Genomic DNA, 18,855 nt, shown 5'->3' with positions numbered 1-18,855 from the left:
GAGAAATTAGTTTCGATCATGGCTCAAAATGGCGGCTAAACATAAAATGGTGCCCGCAAATACTAACTTAAAACGTACAATACATAAACAGCCTAGCTAAAATATTTTTATTTCAACCTTTTAGCATTCGCTAACAACTTTTATGTTACTATCTAGAAACAGATAACATATTGTGAGGATAAGAACCATCACTAAGCAGGTGCACACATAAACAGTATTCAACGATACCCTAGTCGATATGCATGATTTCATCAATGTGTTTTTGCAACGTGATCGCAGCATTAGTATTATGAACAGATATTTTTCGTTTAGGTGTCAGAGCACTTACACAATAGGTGCAACAAGCCGGGAGACAGTGTATGCAGAAGCAACATGTAAAGATGATAGCAGAAACTACAACCAAAAAGATAAAGATCTTCCAACCCCGTGTTGTTAGCATATTCCAGAACCACCCCGATAGTGTCCAAGTACCTGTCTCTTGGTGTATGTCTGATAAGAGTCTATTCAACTTTTGTATAGCGGTATACACACTGGGGGCATGGTCAGGTATGTAAACGCAACAGCTGCTGCCAATAATGCAACAGGCCCCTCCCCAATCAGCGAGGATGACGTCTTAACACCATCCTGTTCAGTAAGGTAATTAATCTTGTAGCCTGGAGCTCAGCAGTGCTGTTTGTAAGTATACACAACTCTTGTAAGCCGACTAAGCTGAAGCCATGGGGTCCCCGAAAGGTAAAAGACCCCTTACAGCATTGTCAAACTGTTGCCAGGTGGTATCTGTCTGATCTGTATCCTCAGTGCCAACTACCCTTCTGACTCGAGGCAAGTATGTACTCCTACATTGCAGCTGATGATCTTTATGGTAATTGGACGGGGCAACATACACAGGGGGAGGAGGAAGAGAGGTAACATCTCCCGCCCCCTCGAAGCCAGACGCGAGCTTGGGATCCACAGACAAAATAGGCATTCTGGGGTAGGATCAAGGGCAGACTATTAATCGTTCTCAGTCTGTAGGTGAAATTGCATTTACTTTTCCCCACCTTTACCTGCCGTGTCCCGTGTTGACCACAAACACCGGCATTGGTTTTCCCTTAGTGACATTATGATCTTTGAAAGATTGGAAAAATTCGGAGGTTTTGAACCTTTGGCAATCAGCCATTTCCATTTTAAGCCAAGTTTTGTTCTTCACTTTTTTATATATTCGCATACAGGATTTTGGGGACAATATACCGGAGGTCTTATTTCCCGCCTGTCCTATGGGAGTAAATCCTTGATGAAAACATATATACTCTACCACAGTGCAAGTGTCCGCACATGTCATAACCGGAGTAGAGAGTTGGAAATGATAGTGCACCATACCAAGCAATTCAAACCAACCTTCACAGCCACCAATATATTTAAATGGCATGGACAACAAATTATCACTCTTGTGAGTAACTGAGGGAAGCAATCCACAAACCCAACAATTAGTTGTATTGTACACATCATGGGCTTGATGCAACATTTATATAAATACATTGTCTGTGTAAGTCGTTCTAGGCTCCCCTTTGTGAGGGGCCAAAGTAACAAAAATACTCGGGGGAAGTGGGCGTTGTACCAACCAGGGAATGTACAGGATACTTGTACTCCAGAAACCAAGCTATTCCAAGCACAGTTATAATGCAATCACAACTATCAAGTCCTAGCTCTTGATGAATCCCACGCCATTCCGGATAATGCACCCCCCTCTGAGGGACCACACTTGATTTATCCTGTCCAATGTCAGAACAGTGCACCAATCTCGCCCTACCCTAAACTAACACCGTTGGCACTACAGCAAAATACACCCTAACTTGCACAGTGCCTCCCTAACTAATCTGACTTCTCATCTGGTGCATCAATCCTCATCCAAGAACGCAAATTATACCTGGTTACTCCAGGCACAGAGGAGTCAACAAATAATGGTTCCTTAATGGCTCGAATCTCCGGAGGGTCCGCTGCATTTATCACATCCTCATTCTCTGCATTGGTTTGGGGCGATGTAAGCTTTGTGTCACCAAAACTGAGGCACTTTCTCACCCTCAGCGTCCCATATCCACTGATTATAGGGTATGGGTATCCTGCGGTAGTGGCTGGAATTAATCCAATTCTTTCAGCCTGCGACTTTCACAGCGGTTCAAGTTATGAGAAGGACTTGCTCGGACTCCTCTCACCGGGGCTCCAAGCTCTTCTTCCGCTGGAAGTTTTGCAGCAAAACCCAGTGTCCAGGCTGGATGTTGTGACCGGGCCCCTCTGGTACGTGTGGGAGTGACTCATAAATCTGTTGGTGAATAGAACGCAAATTTTCAGTTAACTGCCAGAGGTAGTCTGTCAATAAAGGGTACTCAATCTCTGGAAACCTACATGTGCGCGGGATGCCCCAGACATTTGCCGGGCATCCAAACACGACCTCGTAGGTTGACAATCCTGTCCTAGAATGGGTTGTAGATCTCATTGATATCTGGCTACTGTAACCCTGTGGTTTCCTGAATCTTTGCCAATTTCAGGTTGAGAGTACCATTGTACTTCTCAACCAAACCAGCTGACTTGGGGTGATTCGCAGCATGACATTTCTGTTTTATATGCAAACCATCACAAACTAACTGGATAACCCTTGCATTGAAATGACTACCAATATCACTCCAGATCAAACGGGGCAAGCCGAAGCGTGGAAAGAACTCCTTCAGGAGTACCTTTGCAGTTGCAATGGCTATATTCTCTTTGGTAGGGTAAGCCTCAACCCATTTACTAAATGCACAAACAACCACCAAAACATACTTCAAATTATTGACCCTGTCCATCTCTATATAGTCCATTTAAAGGACCTCAAAAGGGAAACTGGGAAGCGCAAAATTGCCGGGTGGTGTAGGGGTACCCTTGCCAGGATAGTGCTTTATGCACACCATGCAGTCCTTTACTAAATGTGTAGCTGTCTTCGAAATGGTGTCATTTTGCCATATGGGTCTAACAACTTGCAAATACCCTTACCGCTGATATGGGCTGGGCCAGGAGTTATCTTGACTACAGTAAGAACATATGCCTCTGGCAACATCCATCTTTGCTTCCCTGATTTGTCAATCCAACATCCCTCATCGTTCAATTGTGCTGTACTTTCCGAGTTTGCAGAATGGGCATTTTAACAATGATACTGATGCGCTCAGGGGTCAATTTCCTACCCTCCTTCGATAGTAGGTGACCTAAGTAGGTGACCACCTGTCAACAATACTGAAATTTGGAAAGCGATACTTTATGACCATGTTGAGAAAAAATGTAGAAACAATTTAACTCTAGTTTCTCTGCAACCTTGTTCTGTATCCGAGGCGATGAGTAAGTCATTGACATATTGAAGCAATACATTACCTGTGGAGAGCGACAAGGAATCCAGCTGACTTTTCAATGCATGTCTATAGATACTCAGACTCTCTGTATAGGCTTGAGGAGCGCAATAGAATCTAAAGCTTCTACCATCTAGGGTGAACCCAAACAGATATCTGCTATCAGGATGAATGGGAATATTGAAGAATGCGTTTTTCAAGTTAATTACAGAAAAGAATTTAGCAGAAGAAGGAATCATTGTCAAGAGATTCTTAATGTCAGGGACTAACGGAAACTCGGGGATCACTATCTTGTTAACTGCACGCAAGTCAATCACAAAGCGATAAACATCTGCTTGATCTTCAGAGGGACCCGAAAGTGTCCGTTTGAGAATGGGAAGAATGGGGCTCGCTCACCTGCCTGGGGTATGTTATACTGAGGGATACGGAGTAAAAGAGCACCTTCTGTGACACGTATTGAAACAGGCGATATCCGCAACAAACTCACATTTGTGTCACCCGCGGCCACAGTGTGGGTTGGCACATCCTTAAATTCAACATGTAGGGGCGCATCTTGAGATAGACACTGCTTAGCGCACACCACATCAGGACCTATTGTTATATAGACATCTGCTGGGGAACAATACATAATAGCATGCAATTTCTTCAAGTCCAAACCCATCAAATTCTCTCCACAATTGGGCGTCAACAAGAATGGTGAATCCACACTGAAAGGACCAATAGTCAACTTAAGGGGTTTTGAGATGGGGCTCACAGCTGGTAGACCAGAAATACCTACAGAAACATTATTATGGCCAGACAGAGCTGCCCCCTGGACCAAGGAACGAGAAATGTAACTGTTTGTTGCACCTGTATCCACCAAAAACTCCTTAGCTGAACCATGCTCATCATCAATAACATATGGATTGTGTTGATCTACAGGTATCAGAATTTGTCCCTCACTCTGCCTCTGGCTGTCCTAGCTAGAAGACATCCCTGTCACCTCATCTGTATGATAGTCATCATGATAATACTGTCCACCCCGAACGTCATCAAAATAGTTCTGATCAGAGAGACCCTGCAAGGCCACAGCATTCTGAGCCCTGTCTTAGCCACTAGCTCCACGACCCTGTCCACGAGATTCTCTTCATCTAGGAGCCGCCACCTTCTGCAAAAGTACCGGACACTGGCTGTGCCAGTGTCCCTCCTCTTTATAGTACGCACACTAATTTGTCCCTAAAGGCACGGTATTTGCAAGCCTGCTAGTGCGTGGAAGCGGTCAGGCCGAAACACCACTCTCCCCTTTCCCCTAGAAGCCTGCTGCAACAACACCTTTGTCTTCAAATCTTTGCGCTTTTTCTCTGACCTCTTCTTATCCTCATTTTCCCTGTGTTTATAATACTGCGCCATATTCGGAATAACAGAAGGGGAAGATGTGGAGCAGGTGCTCTCGGAAGCCTGCAATCGGGTTGCAATTTCAGGAAGCAAATTGGAAACAAATCTGTTCACAAACAGTCACACACCACCTTCGATCGCCAAATCCTGTCGACTATAATCAAGAAACACACCTTCAAACCGAGTGGAAAAAATCAAACACATTCATCTTTCTACTGATAACAAGCCGATAACTTGTCCCAATCAACTTTTCTTAGAGGAATAGAGAGTGCATATGCGTAATGATACAGCCGGGCAAAGCAAGTATCACCGCTCTAGGCATATCACCTGGCTTCCGTTCCTGATCCTATGCTTTACTTTGATACCAGGAACCACCCAATTCCGCAACGTGATCCTGTGTGTGTGTACTTGTCTCCAAATAACGACCGGAACTAGTAAACCAAAAAACAACTCCATATCCGCAAGCGTCATTACTGTTGAAGAGGCTGCTTCAGTCAATTCCTTATAATAAGTGGTAGGTTTTTCCTAGGGTCAGGTAACTGAGTCTTAAGAGACAAAACTTCACTTCTTTTTCACGGAGTATAAACCCAATGTTTTTGGAAATGGGACTCTACACCTTATCTAACAACATGGTCATGCTGATACCTTAGCTCCGGTATTTCGGGATGGTAGTTAGGATGAATCTCCTGCATTGGAAACTGAGATCCTGGGGTGGGGCTCCTCTCAAGCAGTATTCCCCGATAAGCAACTAGCGTCACAACATTACCCAAAACATAACAGGTGTCATATCAGTAACGTACACATTATCCCTAATATCATATATGATCTGCGGTGCTGCACCATTGAAACACTGCTCCCAAAGACTGATCAAAGTAGCCAACATATGCTTAAGGGTATGTTGCTGAACAAAAGGTTCATACTCTTTCATCACACTCCACACTATAAATGGGGTTTCGGGCCCACTGTGCAGCCTGATTAACCACCACCTTTTTCTCTTCCTCTCCCATATCTGATCGGACTAACGTCCGCCCCATACGCTCCTTAAGTTTCATCCAGTCTCTATCCTCAAATCCACGTACTGGTGTCCCACTACTCTGCAATGTCGGGGAATGGAAGAACACAGTGGAGTGACGACAGAGGCAGTAGGCACTTACGTCCATGCTGGCTGTTGCAAGGGTGTAAGAGCTGGCGAAAGAGATGGAATGTATGTAATGTAAAAGGTTCTTATGTAGCACAGACTGCCACCCTACGGGTATCCTGGCACTCAGATGCTGATGCAATACGTGTTGCAGAAGTACTAACAGTCATAGTTGCCACAGACGGCTAGGGCAAAGAAAGGATAGGGGGCGCCGTGGCGAAGGCAGTCTGATCAACAGAAGCAGAAACAGTGGAGACAGAAGAACAGGGTGGATGGGCCTGAGTCAATGTTTGCATTCTCCCCTTTCGGGCCTCTTTCTCTGCTTTCATACGCCTCTGTACAGCCTCCTTTTGCCATGTTCTGAGGGAATCAAACATAGACTGCCTAATTCTTATTGCTAAAAACACAGTTGATGGACAGAATGTAGAACAATGTCATACATTCACACCAGTACAAGGATCTGGGCCTAAATCCATCGTTTTTTTGCACTCCACATCACCCTGGGTTAGACACTGGCTATATGCAAATCAGCTCTGACCCTGTGCCTCATGGGAACAGTCCAGTCCGAACTACCAAGCCATGTCTTTCCCAGACCGGAATCAAGCATCCAAGGACCGGTTTCTGGCTATCAGCCTTCATCAGCCTGGATAGCTTGACTCCAGTGGTGTGGAGAGCCTGGGACTCACGTCTGAGCATACCCAGCCCACTCGGGGTGAAAATTGCAAAAAACACAGTTGATGGACAGAATGTAGAACAATGTCATACATTCACACCAGTACAAGGATCTGGGCCTAAATCCATCGTTTTTTTGCACTCCACATCACCCTGGGTTAGACACTGGCTATATGCAAATCAGCTCTGACCCTGTGCCTCATGGGAACAGTCCAGTCCGAACTACCAAGCCATGTCTTTCCCAGACCGGAATCAAGCATCCAAGGACCGGTTTCTGGCTATCAGCCTTCATCAGCCTGGATAGCTTGACTCCAGTGGTGTGGAGAGCCTGGGACTCACGTCTGAGCATACCCAGCCCACTCGGGGTGAAAATTGCAAAAAAAACAGTTGATGGACAGAATGTAGAACAATGTCATACATTCACACCAGTACAAGGATCTGGGCCTAAATCCATCGTTTTTTTGCACTCCACATCACCCTGGGTTAGACACTGGCTATATGCAAATCAGCTCTGACCCTGTGCCTCATGGGAACAGTCCAGTCCGAACTACCAAGCCATGTCTTTCCCAGACCGGAATCAAGCATCCAAGGACCGGTTTCTGGCTATCAGCCTTCATCAGCCTGGATAGCTTGACTCCAGTGGTGTGGAGAGCCTGGGACTCACGTCTGAGCAAACAGCTACACCTGTAAAAACCCCATTTTTTGTTCATCAAAAGTGCCCGTCAACGGCCACTGCAACACTGCATTGTACCTCGTGTATTTGTGCCATATTGTACTAAACATAAGAGTCAAGGCCATGCTTCACATACATATCAAAATTCGTAGTGCATTCCAGAGGCGCATTCCGGAGGCGCTGGCTGACTCTCTTCCAGTCGAGCATCAGCAGAACAACAACAACAACAAGAAACCAAAGGCCGGCGGAACCCAGGCATTTTCAAAAGTAATCCAAATTCGTTATGTTGCTTGGCTAAGCCTTCACAAACACTTTGTATCCGAATCGGTCCTCAGACCGTACCAAATACAAACCAAAATGGTACCATATTTACAAAGAATCAAAACAAACTCACCTGGTGCACACAGGTCAAACAAATGTACTCTCCACTGCCTACTCTTCAAGCCAAACGGTCAGATCCAAGGGTTTCGCCATTCAGGACCCCTGCTAGGATGACCACTGGGTGAGGCACCGACTGGTCAGACAGACGGGCAGCTGCAAGTTCGGGAACTCTCTCGTGCAGGGATCCCTGGTCCGCCCGTCTGACCCGACGATGGCCCTGACCTTCCCACCCGTCTGCGGGCAAGGATGGGTCACCCGATGGAGTACCTGTTCGGGCACCAACTGAAGGAAGTGAGCTGATTAGGGCAACCCTGGTCACTCGCGACCACCTCTCAGCCTTCCATACAAATGAAGAGTCGGTCAGACAATAGAGAATACAAAACAAGTATATTTACTCAGGTACACTCGAGCGGAGTCCAGTCTGACCAGCCTCCTAGGATTGCAGAGGGACTGACTTCAGAAAACATGGTGATGCATTATGTACAATTCAGAACCAATGGAGACATGCCCTGACTGGAAATTTCCAGTTGGAGGCAGCTAGACAAAGAAGGTACAGAAGGATGAGTTTCGATCCTGAGACCGGGCACACGCTATCTTAATGCCAAGGTTGTTCTGCCTTCGCCCGTCGCTCTAAAGGTGGGAGCAGGTCTCTATCTAGTGGGAAAGATATGCACTAATATGAACAGTGTATTCAAGGCTAAACCTTGAGGAAACGAAAACTACCACACCTGCAGAAACAGAGAGAAAAATGTGTTTTCGATCACGGCTCAAAATGGCAGCTAAACATAACATGGTGCTACGAATGCATAAACAGCTCAGCTAAAACATTTTTATTCCAACACTATCATGTTGTGACCTCAGGTATGATGTGATGCAATTTTCACATTTAATTGCCTAAGTGAATGAGCCTTTGTCTATCAAGATCCCTGTATGTTAAGAAACTCGGTGCTGAGCACAGTGGTCATTGAAGAGGAGAGTGGTATTTGGTTTCAACCCAAAAAAAAGAGGGCCAGCAGAACGGCTGGTTTAAAATTAGTCGTTAAGTCCCATAAACCATGTTTATGCTGTCTTTCAGGCTGATACTGCAAGAAATTAGCTGATGTAAGATATTTTATGTAATGATTTTAAAAGAACAAGATGCAGCTTTCAATAAATGTTGTATAGTACACAATATTTTGCTTTCGTACATTTCAAAATTTGATTTTCAATAAACCGATGTATAACCCAAAGAACAACTACAATGAACCTCTAAGTGATATTTGGAATGCTTTAATTAATTTCAACTACTGGTGATCGCTCAAGCCACCTTTCCAGTCCATCTTTTTTCACCCACTACGTGACTCTAGACAGAGAGCAGCCTTAAGCAAATCAGCCTTGGCCTCCCTCCTACAGGAACAGTTCAGTTGAACTGCCAGACCAGGTCCTCTCCTGAAAGGAAAACAAGCATCCTCAGACTAATGGCAGCTGACTTGAGCCTCATGAGTTATACACAGCTTAAGTACTATGGCACAGTAAGCATAGCATCCTGGTCTGGGAGTTCCTATTAGATTTATAAATTATACCCCACAGGACATTAGTCTGCAAAGGAAGAATAACCAACCCTTTGTCCTCAGAGACCAGAGATACCTGAGCAGTAAGCTGTAGGAAGGCAAATAAAATATAAAATAGCTACCAAAAATGATAGCCAAGGTGAGGGAATTGGACAACTCTGACCCAAGCGTCCCAGAGGGAAGGTTAGTTAGGTCACTTGGGAAAGTTAGTTAGTGTCTGGCCCTCACCCTCCAGGGAGGGGGAAAGGGACTTACTGCTCAGCTCAAAACCCTGGCCCATAATTTTTTATGGGTCACTGCGATGTGGCGAAGAGCACTCTTTGCATCAAGGTCAATAGTTATTTTTTACTGAGCTGGTATTTGACAAGGTAGGTGAGAAGTAAACATTAATTATTTCTCTATTATTACTCAGGGGTGCTTTGCTATAGACCACCGGGCAAGGCCCCCTCTACTCTTCCGACTTTTATTGATCTTATCTATGATCTTTCCAACTCTCATATTAGACTGATCGTTTTGGGAGATTTTAATTTGTGGCCAAATGGGCCTTTGGATTCTGCCTACCATGACCTCTGTCAGGCCTGTAAGACCATCCAGCTGCAGCAGCTGGTCGGCTCTGCGACCCATCAGAAAGGCCATGCTCTGGACCTGGTGTTTGCTGACGTCCAACATGTAGTGGTGAATGACATCATGCCCCAATGCTGGACGGATCATGCGCTGGTTCTATTTCATCTTTGCCTTCCGGTAGCCACGGGTGATACAGGTAAGAGCAATACTAAAATAGGTAGACCTTGGTCCCGACTTTTTAGATCCTCGGCCTCGCCCATCCTCCTTCCTGAAGGTTTTGCATTGAGAAACAATGTCGACGAAAGCTATGCTAGTTTATGTCGGCAGATGTCCGATTCCCTGGATGAGGCAGTTCCACTGCGTCGATTGGAGAACAGACAGAATCGCGCTATGCCCTGGTACACCCCTGACCTTTTGCAGCTATGGTTGAGATGCAGGCGGGCAGAGAGGGTGTGGAGGAGGCATTATCTAGAAGCGGATAAAACTGTTTTCAAATCGACACTACAGGAATATAAAGCACAGATTAAGTGTGCTAAGGCACTTTATCTGGAGGATACGCTAAACAAGTCAACCAATAAATCTCAATCTTTATTTAAGGTTGTGAATGATCTTTCCCATCCGGTTGGTGCCTCGAATACTATCCCAGTCTCACAGATTTTATGTGATTCCTTGGCAGCTTTCTTTGAGGATAAGATCTCCACGATTTTGAATGGACTTGCGGAGGAGCCTCTATCTCTATCGTCTCCCTTGGACTGTCTATCCAGTCATTCCACTTGGAAAATACGACAGAATCTTCCAGTCGACCCCAGCCGAGTGGTTCGTCTCTCGACCTGGGAACTCCGGAAGAATCCTCCAGCCGACCTCGGTTAAGTCATCTGATTCTTGGCCTGGAAGCTCCGGAGGTGACCTCCAGTCGACCCCAGATGAGCAACCCTTTTCTTGGCCCGGGAGCTCCGGTTGAGTCTTCCAGTCGACCCTCTTCGAGAAATACTTCTCTCGCTGTGGGTGCTCCGGAAGAGTCCTCCAGTCGACCTCGGGAGAGTTACGGGTATCTCAGTCAGGAAGCTCCGGAGGAACCTCCTAGCTCTAGCCATCTTTGGCCGGGATTTTCGGCTGACCCTCTTAATCATCCTCAGTTAAGTCGTTTTCCTTTGCCCTCTTTTGAGAAGTTTTGTAAATTGGCACAGACGGTATCCTCAGGCTCGCCGCTAGATCCCCTTCCACATAAGATCTGGAAAGCACTCCAGGATGAACTTTTCCACCCACTGTATTCCATCTGCCAGCAGTCGCTGGCTATCGCAACCGTCTTGGAGAGTTGGAAGTTAGCGGTAGTCTCTCCCCTCCCTAAAAAACCCTCACTTGATCCCACCTGTCTGTCTAACTATAGACCGATCTCCCTGCTCCCTTTTCCGGCTAAAATCCTGGAGAAGCTGGTCACCCGCCCTCTATCTAGTTTTCTCGAGGATAACGAATGGTTGGATGTGGCCCAGTTCGGGTTTCGGCCAGCACATGGGACAGAATCAGCGCTGGTAGCCGTGTTAGCCGTGTTAGACAATCTTCGTGCACGGGTCGACCCAGGTCGGGCAGCCTTTCTAGTGCTGCTCGACATGTTGGCCGCGTTCGACACGGTGTGCCACTCCACCCTTATCAGGAGACTGGAGGAGAGCGGTGTTGCGGGGTTGGCCAGGGATTGGTTAGTTTCCTATCTTGATAACAGACAGCAGGTAGTAGCTCTGCCGCCTTTTAAGTCGGATGTGAGGAAAGTTGGGCAAGGGGTACCACAGGGCTCGCCCATCAGCCCCATACTTTTCAACCTGTATCTCCGCCCTCTGATCCAACTGATAAAATCTTTCGGCATATCGGTGTTTAATTACGCAGACGACACTCAGTTGGTTTTCTCATTGGAGGGCAAAGATGCCGTCTCTTTAGAGACTTTCCACCGCTGCCTTACTGCCACTTCGAACTGGCTGCGTTCCAACTCCCTTCAGTTCAACGGATCTAAGACGGAGGTTCTCTACTGTTCCAATGATCGTGTATCACGTGCTCTACCGGATGAGTTCTGGCCTCCTTCTTTCTCTGGGACGGTGACGGCCACAGAGTCTGCCCGTAATCTGGGGGTCATGTTTGGCCCTAACCTTCAACTGGATCTTTTTGTAAATAAGTCCGTGGCCACTTGCATGATGCTGCTTCGTATGTTGCAGAAGGTCCTACCACTTCTTCCAGCGCAGGCTAGGCCAGAGGTAGTGCGGGGTCTGATCCTAAGCAGATTGGACTATTGCAACGCACTACTTCTGGAGGCGCCTAAAATGCTGGTGGGCAGGTTGCAGCGGGTCCAGAACATGGCAGCCAAGCTGGCACTATCTCGACCACGCGCTGCCCCTTCTACTCTGGCATTACAAGATCTACATTGACTGCCGGTTCACCAGCGGATCCTTTTCAAAGCATCCTGTCTTGTCTTTAGAGCTTTACATAGACAGGGCCCAGTGCTGTTACAGAACCTTTTCTCCTGGTATACCACATCCCGGAGCCTGCACTCCTCGTCGGCGTACTTGGTGTCGGTTCCTAGAGTGCAGAGAGTAAGGATGGGTGGACGGTCGTTTAGTTTTGCGGCCGCCAGACTCTGGAACTCTCTCCCGCTCTCGTTAAGAAGCCAGGGTGAATTCCTAGCCTTTAAAAAAGGGCTGAAACCCCATCTGTTTCCCAGAATAGCCTTACTTTGCATCTGTTTTTAGAGCAGTCTACTTCCGCTTCGATAGTTGTGGCTTATCTAGTCAAAGCGCCAGGATGCCCTTTGGGTGACAGATTAGCGCTATATAAGTATGCCAAATAAATAAATAAATAAATAAATAACTGCATTCTCTCCTTACGCTTTCTGTTACTCATTATTTGGAAGTAGGCCTGCAGTGTTTCTCACACTAAGAGATTTTCTGATGGACCAGATGAATTTGGTGCCCACGTGCTCCCCCTTCTGTTCTTAACTCAGCTCTTCGCCATTGTCTGTTGCACATGCAGCGCCAACGGAGCAGTTCTACTCTTCTGATGAGCTTGCAGTTATATCCATAATTGCTGCAACTCCTCGGTGAAGACATTAGTGGTATAGTGTACGTTAGTTTAGCTTTGCTGTCCGGCTACTTTTAGCCTGATAGACTTCAAACTCCGTAAACCACCCCACGGCATGGTCTTCTGACATGGGCTGTATCCACCCTCACCCTGCTTTACCTATACATTGGCAACTGCCTTCAGGTGCTCTATGTCAAGTGTTCCACCCAGTTGTGGTCTCTCATGTTGTTCAGCTGCTTCCATGAAGTTATAGAGCAATTTAAAGGTTTTGTTACTGGAAAGAAACTAATGAAAAGTACCCAGAAGAGGGGACTTGGTGACAATTTCTCTACATTCAACTTGCGGAGGTCTGAAAAAAGAACAGAGTGTCAGGGAAAGGAGTTCTAGTTCTATTACTCAACAACCGTTTTGCCCATGTCTTGCCTCTTCACCTCTTGATTAGGGTGAGTGATGATGAGAAGCTGGGGAGGCCCACTTTCCTACCTGCACATGCTTTTTTTTAAGCAGTTATAGGCTGCTTAGTTAAACTCCTGCCACTAGGTTAATTCCTGGTCATGTAACAAAGGAAGGTACAGTTTATATGCTTAATCCATCCCTATTTATATGGTTACTTTGAATTTTTCCTATAGCAAATAGCATCACTTTGCAAGAGTTTGTTTGCCAGCATTGGTTTTGTTAATTCAGTGCATTATTTGGTAAAGCCGTTAGCAGCGTGGGCCATCTTGGAATGTTATTTTTTATACTTTCAAGATGGCTGTCACATTGTTTCTTGTCCCATCGTGGTGACCATCTTGAAACATAGAAATTAACCTTTCAAAAGGTCCAGTCACAGCTATTAGCTTCACTTATGCTTGAAAAACTGTTTTGCAAGCATTGGCATGCACACACTGCTCAAATGCTAGGGACATTTCTTGAGTGTGGCACAATTCATACCCATTCGATGTTTATCTATGGCAAACAGTCAGTGTCCGACCAATTGACCAGTCCCATGTGAGTGTCAGGTACAGCCGTCGAGTGTGGCAAAGCCCCGGCATGCACCCACCCATTCAGTATTGTATTGAAAAAGAAGGCTGTGTCAGAGACAAGCCCCGCTCTAAGGATGCATGTTTTTATCACAATAAAAACTGAGATAAATACTGAACAGTCAGATATCTTAGTAATGAAGGTGTACAAACACATGAGAACTCATATATGCGTGATCAGTTGTGGAAGTTGCTTTGCTCAGACCTCAGAAAACTTTCTAGCCTGGCCAGTTTAAAAAAAATGGAAAACTTGTACATACTACCTCAGGGCCCCTAAGAAGCGTAAAACTAACTAAAGTTGAAGTTTTTAAAAAACAAACCTACTAGGGTCACCTTTTTTTTTTATACAGCGCAAATGCCCCTGTTAAATTAAACAAGGTCACATTGTTTTTCACGTCGCAGGCAGGTTTAGTGATTTGCCCAGAATCACAGGTTGTTGAGAAGACACCCGGACTGGAACCTGGTTCCACAGTTTCAAAGTTGGCAACTCTGGCCCTAATGCCACATCATTTCCCTTCTTTTGCCAGCTTTGTGGCTGAGAACCAAGACGCACACCTGCATTACAGTAGCAGTGCGAAGTCACTTCTGTCTTAAGCCTAAGAACCTAAAGCACTAACAATCTAGAGTTGTATTTACATGATTCACTGTACATTAAGTAACTGAAGCTGGGCTCAAAACAACAGCACTAAGTATACTATTGCATATCCGATGTAACTATTTGAAACCACCCACTCCAGAGCAAACGCTGTGGTCCTCTAGACTGCCAACGACAACCTGTAAAGCAACAACACTTTCAGCGCATACCACGGTAAACACTGGAAAGCTGGTATGCTATATCTTGCCAGAGAAAGATAGCAATATAAATCTTCTTTAAGCCAAATGTAAGGAGGCAATACCCTAGTTGTGAATACACCCACCAGTGGGAGATGATCCTGGGTCAGAGGTAGACAGAATACCTCTTGTACTCCCTCAGAGAAAGTTAGGCAACACAGGCAAAGTCTGTGCAAAGTGCCCCAAAGGAGCTCCAATGTGGCTTTGACTGTGAAGTGCGAAATCTGAAAGAAACAGGTTAGTATTAGATTCCTTACCTTAGAATATCCCCAGGCGTCAGTCTGGATCCGGAAACTTTTGCGTAGCAGTACCCCTGCGCGTCGGTAGGCGTCGTCTGCAGGCGTCCCCTGCGGCTCCGCGTCCGTCGTCGGCGTCGTGCGCCGTGATGACGTCGCTGGAGTATATAGACGCCGCCTCCGCGCGCTGACGTCAGTTCTTCTTTTTTCCGCGCCAGTTAGCGCAGATCCGAAGAGCAGTACTCCGGTCTTTTGACCAAGTTTTTGATAATTCTAAGTCTTTCTACGGTGCCGGTAGGATGCCCGGTTTCAAGAGTTGCGACGGGTGCGACCGTCTGATGTCGGTCACCGACCACCATCGACTCTGCCTCCGGTGTCTGGGCGCGGACCACGACGTGGAGTCCTGCGTCGACTGCCGGGCCTTGACTAGTAAAGCTAGACGGGAGCGGTCCCGCAAGCTGCTCGAGCTCCGAGTGTCGGCCCCGCGTCGAGAGCGGTCCCGGTCCGGTCGGAGGTCGAGGGAGCGGTCGAGGGAGCGATCGCGGAGCCGCCATGAGCGCTCCGGGAGTCGCCGCCATTCCTCCGGTTCGTCAGGTAAGCGTCACAAGAAGTCGGGGCATCGTCATCGTACCCCCGACTCCCCCCGACGCCCGCGTGATGCGGCCGGGGGTTCGGGTGGCCCCACCCCCGCGTGGGTCGCCGACGCCGTCTGCCCCATACCCGTCGGTCCCTGGGGAAGGCGCGTCGCGCGAGGAGATTGAGGAGTTCCTCATGGCTATGAGGGCGATGTCTCCTCCGGCGGGGCCTACGGCGCATGCGGGCCCGTCGGTCCCGTCTGGGGGCCCGAGCGGTTCGGGTGCTCCTGCCCCGACGCCGCCGGCGGCTCCGGCGCCGCTGGGCCCCTCAGGGTCGTCGCCGGCTGGTCCACCGGCCTCTCCGGCGCCGATTCCGTTGGGCCAACCCGTGGTGCCGCCTCCGCGCGACGCCGTGGCTCCGCCGTCGGTTCCGGCCGGCGTCGGGTCCCCGGCGCCGGCGCCGCGCGGCGCCACCCCCATTCCCTCTCTGACTCCTGACGCGGAGTCGGACCGGCATCGTCCGACGCCGAGTCCGGCGCCGTTGGAGCCCGTTGGCTCCGAGGAGCCGGTCTATATCGTCGACCCGGACTACGGCGATGAGGACGAGTATGGAGAGGGTTGGGAGGGGTCTGAGGACCCTTTATCACGTGCCTGCCAGTATGATGTGGACTGGGTAGGTGACCTGGGTGATGCCAGTGGTCTGGATGAGTCGCCCAACCCTGGGTTTGTCTCGCCTTCCCCTGTGGCGTCGGAGGCGGCGGCTGCCTATTCGGTGGTCCTGATGAGGGCTGCCAAGGCCTTGCGCCTTGAGCTCCCCGTCGCTAAGGTCAAACCTAACATTCTCACCGAAGTGTTTAAACCGCAGTCATGCCCCCAGGAGCCTCTGCTGCCGTTTAATGAGGCCCTGACGGATGTCCTTTTGGGCACCTGGTCCAGGCCCGCTTCCGGTGCACCGGTTGACCGGAACGTTGCCAGGCGTCACCGTCCGTGTTCGGACGACCCTGCCTTCCTCTCCACCCATCCCTCCCCGGAGAGTCTGGTGATCCAGGCCTCCACTTCACAGTCCGCATTCCCGTCGGCCCCGCCCGATCGGGAATCGAAGCGATATGACCAATTTGGCAAAAAGGTATTTTCGTCTTTGAGCGCTGGACTGCGGTCTTGCAATACCGCGTGCCTCTTGGGCCACTATACCCACTCCCTGTGGGATACGGTCGCGGAGTGTCTGCCGCAATGCCCGCAGGAGGTGCGGGACAGGCTCAACCAGGCCTTGGTTGAAGGCCGGGACGCGGCGAGGTATTCGATCAGGTGTGGTCTTGACACGACCGACTCGCTGGGACGGGCTATGTCCACGACGGTGGCGATTCGTCGCCATGCTTGGCTGCGTTCCGCCAACTTCTCGCCGGACGTCCAGAATGCCCTCCATGCCTTTTGATGGCAGTCGCCTGTTCGGTGACAAGGCGGACAACGCGCTTGAGCGCTTCAAGGACTCCAGGGTCACGGCCAAGTCCTTGGGTCTTTCGACCCAGCGCCAGCAAACGGGTTCGTTTCGCCCCTTTCGTGGCCAAGGAAGGGGCGGTCCCACACGTGCTGCCAGCCACGCGCCGCAGAACGCTCCCCAGCGCGGTGGCGGCCATGGTTTCCGCCGTGGTGGCGGTAGAGGGCAGCGGCGAGGTCAGTCCACACCTCCCCCCGCTGCAGCCTCCAAATCTTCCTAGTCCGAGCTTTCGGGCTCACGTGACGCCAGTGGGTGGCAGGGTTCGCCATCACCACTCCCGCTGGCGCGCGATTACATCGGACAGGTGGGTGCTGCAGCTCGTCCGAAGGGGCTACTCCCTCCCCTTCGAGTCCACTCCTCCAGCCATGCCACCGCAGAACCACCGTGTGTCGGGGGACCACTTGACACTTCTGCAGGAGGAAGTTACGGCCCTCTTGGCCAAGGGGGCCATCGAGCGCGTTCCTGGGCCAGAAGTAGGGTGTGGTTGCTACTCCCACTACTTTCTGGTGCCCAAGAAGGACAAAGGAGGCCTCCGTCCTATCTTGGACCTAAGGAACGTCAACGGCTTCCTCCGGAAGGAGAAGTTCAAGATGTTGACTTTGGCTCAGGTCTTGGCTGCTCTAGACCCACAAGACTGGATGGTAGCGTTGGACTTGCAGGATGCGTATTTTCACATCCCCGTCCTGCCGGCCCACCGGCGTTACCTGCGGTTCACGGTAGGCCAGGAGCACTTTCAGTTTATCGTGCTCCCATTCGGCCTTACCAGCGCCCCACGGGTGTTCACGAAAGTGATGGCGGTGGTCGCAGCTCATCTGCGCCGGTTAGGGGTTTCAGTCTTCCCCTACCTCGACGACTGGTTGTTGAAGGCGGGCTCGCCCCAAACAGTCGTCCACCACCTTCAGATGACGGCAGACCTCCTGCACGAGCTGGGGTTTTCTATCAATGTGCCGAAATCACACCTGTGTCCCTCTCAAAAGCTCCTTTTCATCGGAGCGGTTCTCGACTCGGCGCAGTTTCGGGTTTATCCTCCGGAACGGCGGGTCCGGGATATTCAGGCTCTGATTCCCATCTTTCAGCCGTTATCCCGGGTTTCGGTCAGGTTGACGCTACGGCTTCTGGGGCTGATGGCCTCCTGCATCCTACTGGTGCATCACGCCAGGTGGCGGATGCGGGCTCTGCAGTGGGACCTGAAGTTTCAGTGGGCCCAGCATCAGGGCAACCTGTCCGACCATGTCCTGATCTCGGAGGGCACTGCGAGACAGTTGCAGTGGTGGCTTACGGACCGCGATTGGGTCAGAGGCAGATCCCTCTCCCTTCCCCAACCGGAGCACGTAGTTGTGACGGACGCGTCCCTCCAGGGCTGGGGTGGCCACTTGGGAGAGGCGGAGATCAGAGGCATCTGGTCTCCGGCGGAGTCCCGGCTCCATATCAACCTGTTGGAGCTGCGGGCGATTCGCCTAGCACTGAAGGCATTCCTCCCCTTTGTCAACGGGAGTGTAGTGCAGGTGTTTACGGACAACACCACCGCCATGTGGTACTGCAACAAACAAGGCGGAGTGGGGTCGTGGACCCTTTGCCAGGAGGCTCTGCGCCTCTGGCAATGGCTGGAACGTCAGGGCGTGACTCTGACGGTTCAACACCTGGCAGGTTCTCTGAACGCCAGGGCGGACGAACTCAGCCGTCTGTGCTCGGTGGATCACGAATGGCGTCTGAACTCGGACGTGGCGAACGGCCTCTTTCAGCAATGGGGAGAGCCTTGGTTAGATCTATTCGCCACAGAAGAGAACGCGCAATGTCATCAGTTCTGCGCGTTGGAGTTTCCAAGACGGCACTCGCTCGGCGACGCCTTTCGGCGCGAGTGGAGTTGCGGTCTGTTGTACGCCTTTCCGCCTATACCACTTCTGCCCAGAGTGCTGAAGAAGATCAGGCGC

General features: G+C 49.5%; 1 protein-coding gene across 2 annotated transcripts in view; it reads left to right on the top strand.

Moving 5' to 3' along the window:
* GLB1 (galactosidase beta 1) overlaps positions 1-18,855 on the top strand; it is a 316,597-nt gene that overhangs the window by 178,781 nt on the left and 118,961 nt on the right. The window lies entirely within an intron of this gene.

This window comes from Lissotriton helveticus, chromosome 4_1 (genome assembly GCF_964261635.1).
Source record: "Lissotriton helveticus chromosome 4_1, aLisHel1.1, whole genome shotgun sequence".
NCBI classification, from domain to species: Eukaryota; Metazoa; Chordata; class Amphibia; order Caudata; family Salamandridae; genus Lissotriton; species Lissotriton helveticus.
This window is presented reverse-complemented; position numbering and strand designations above follow the sequence as displayed.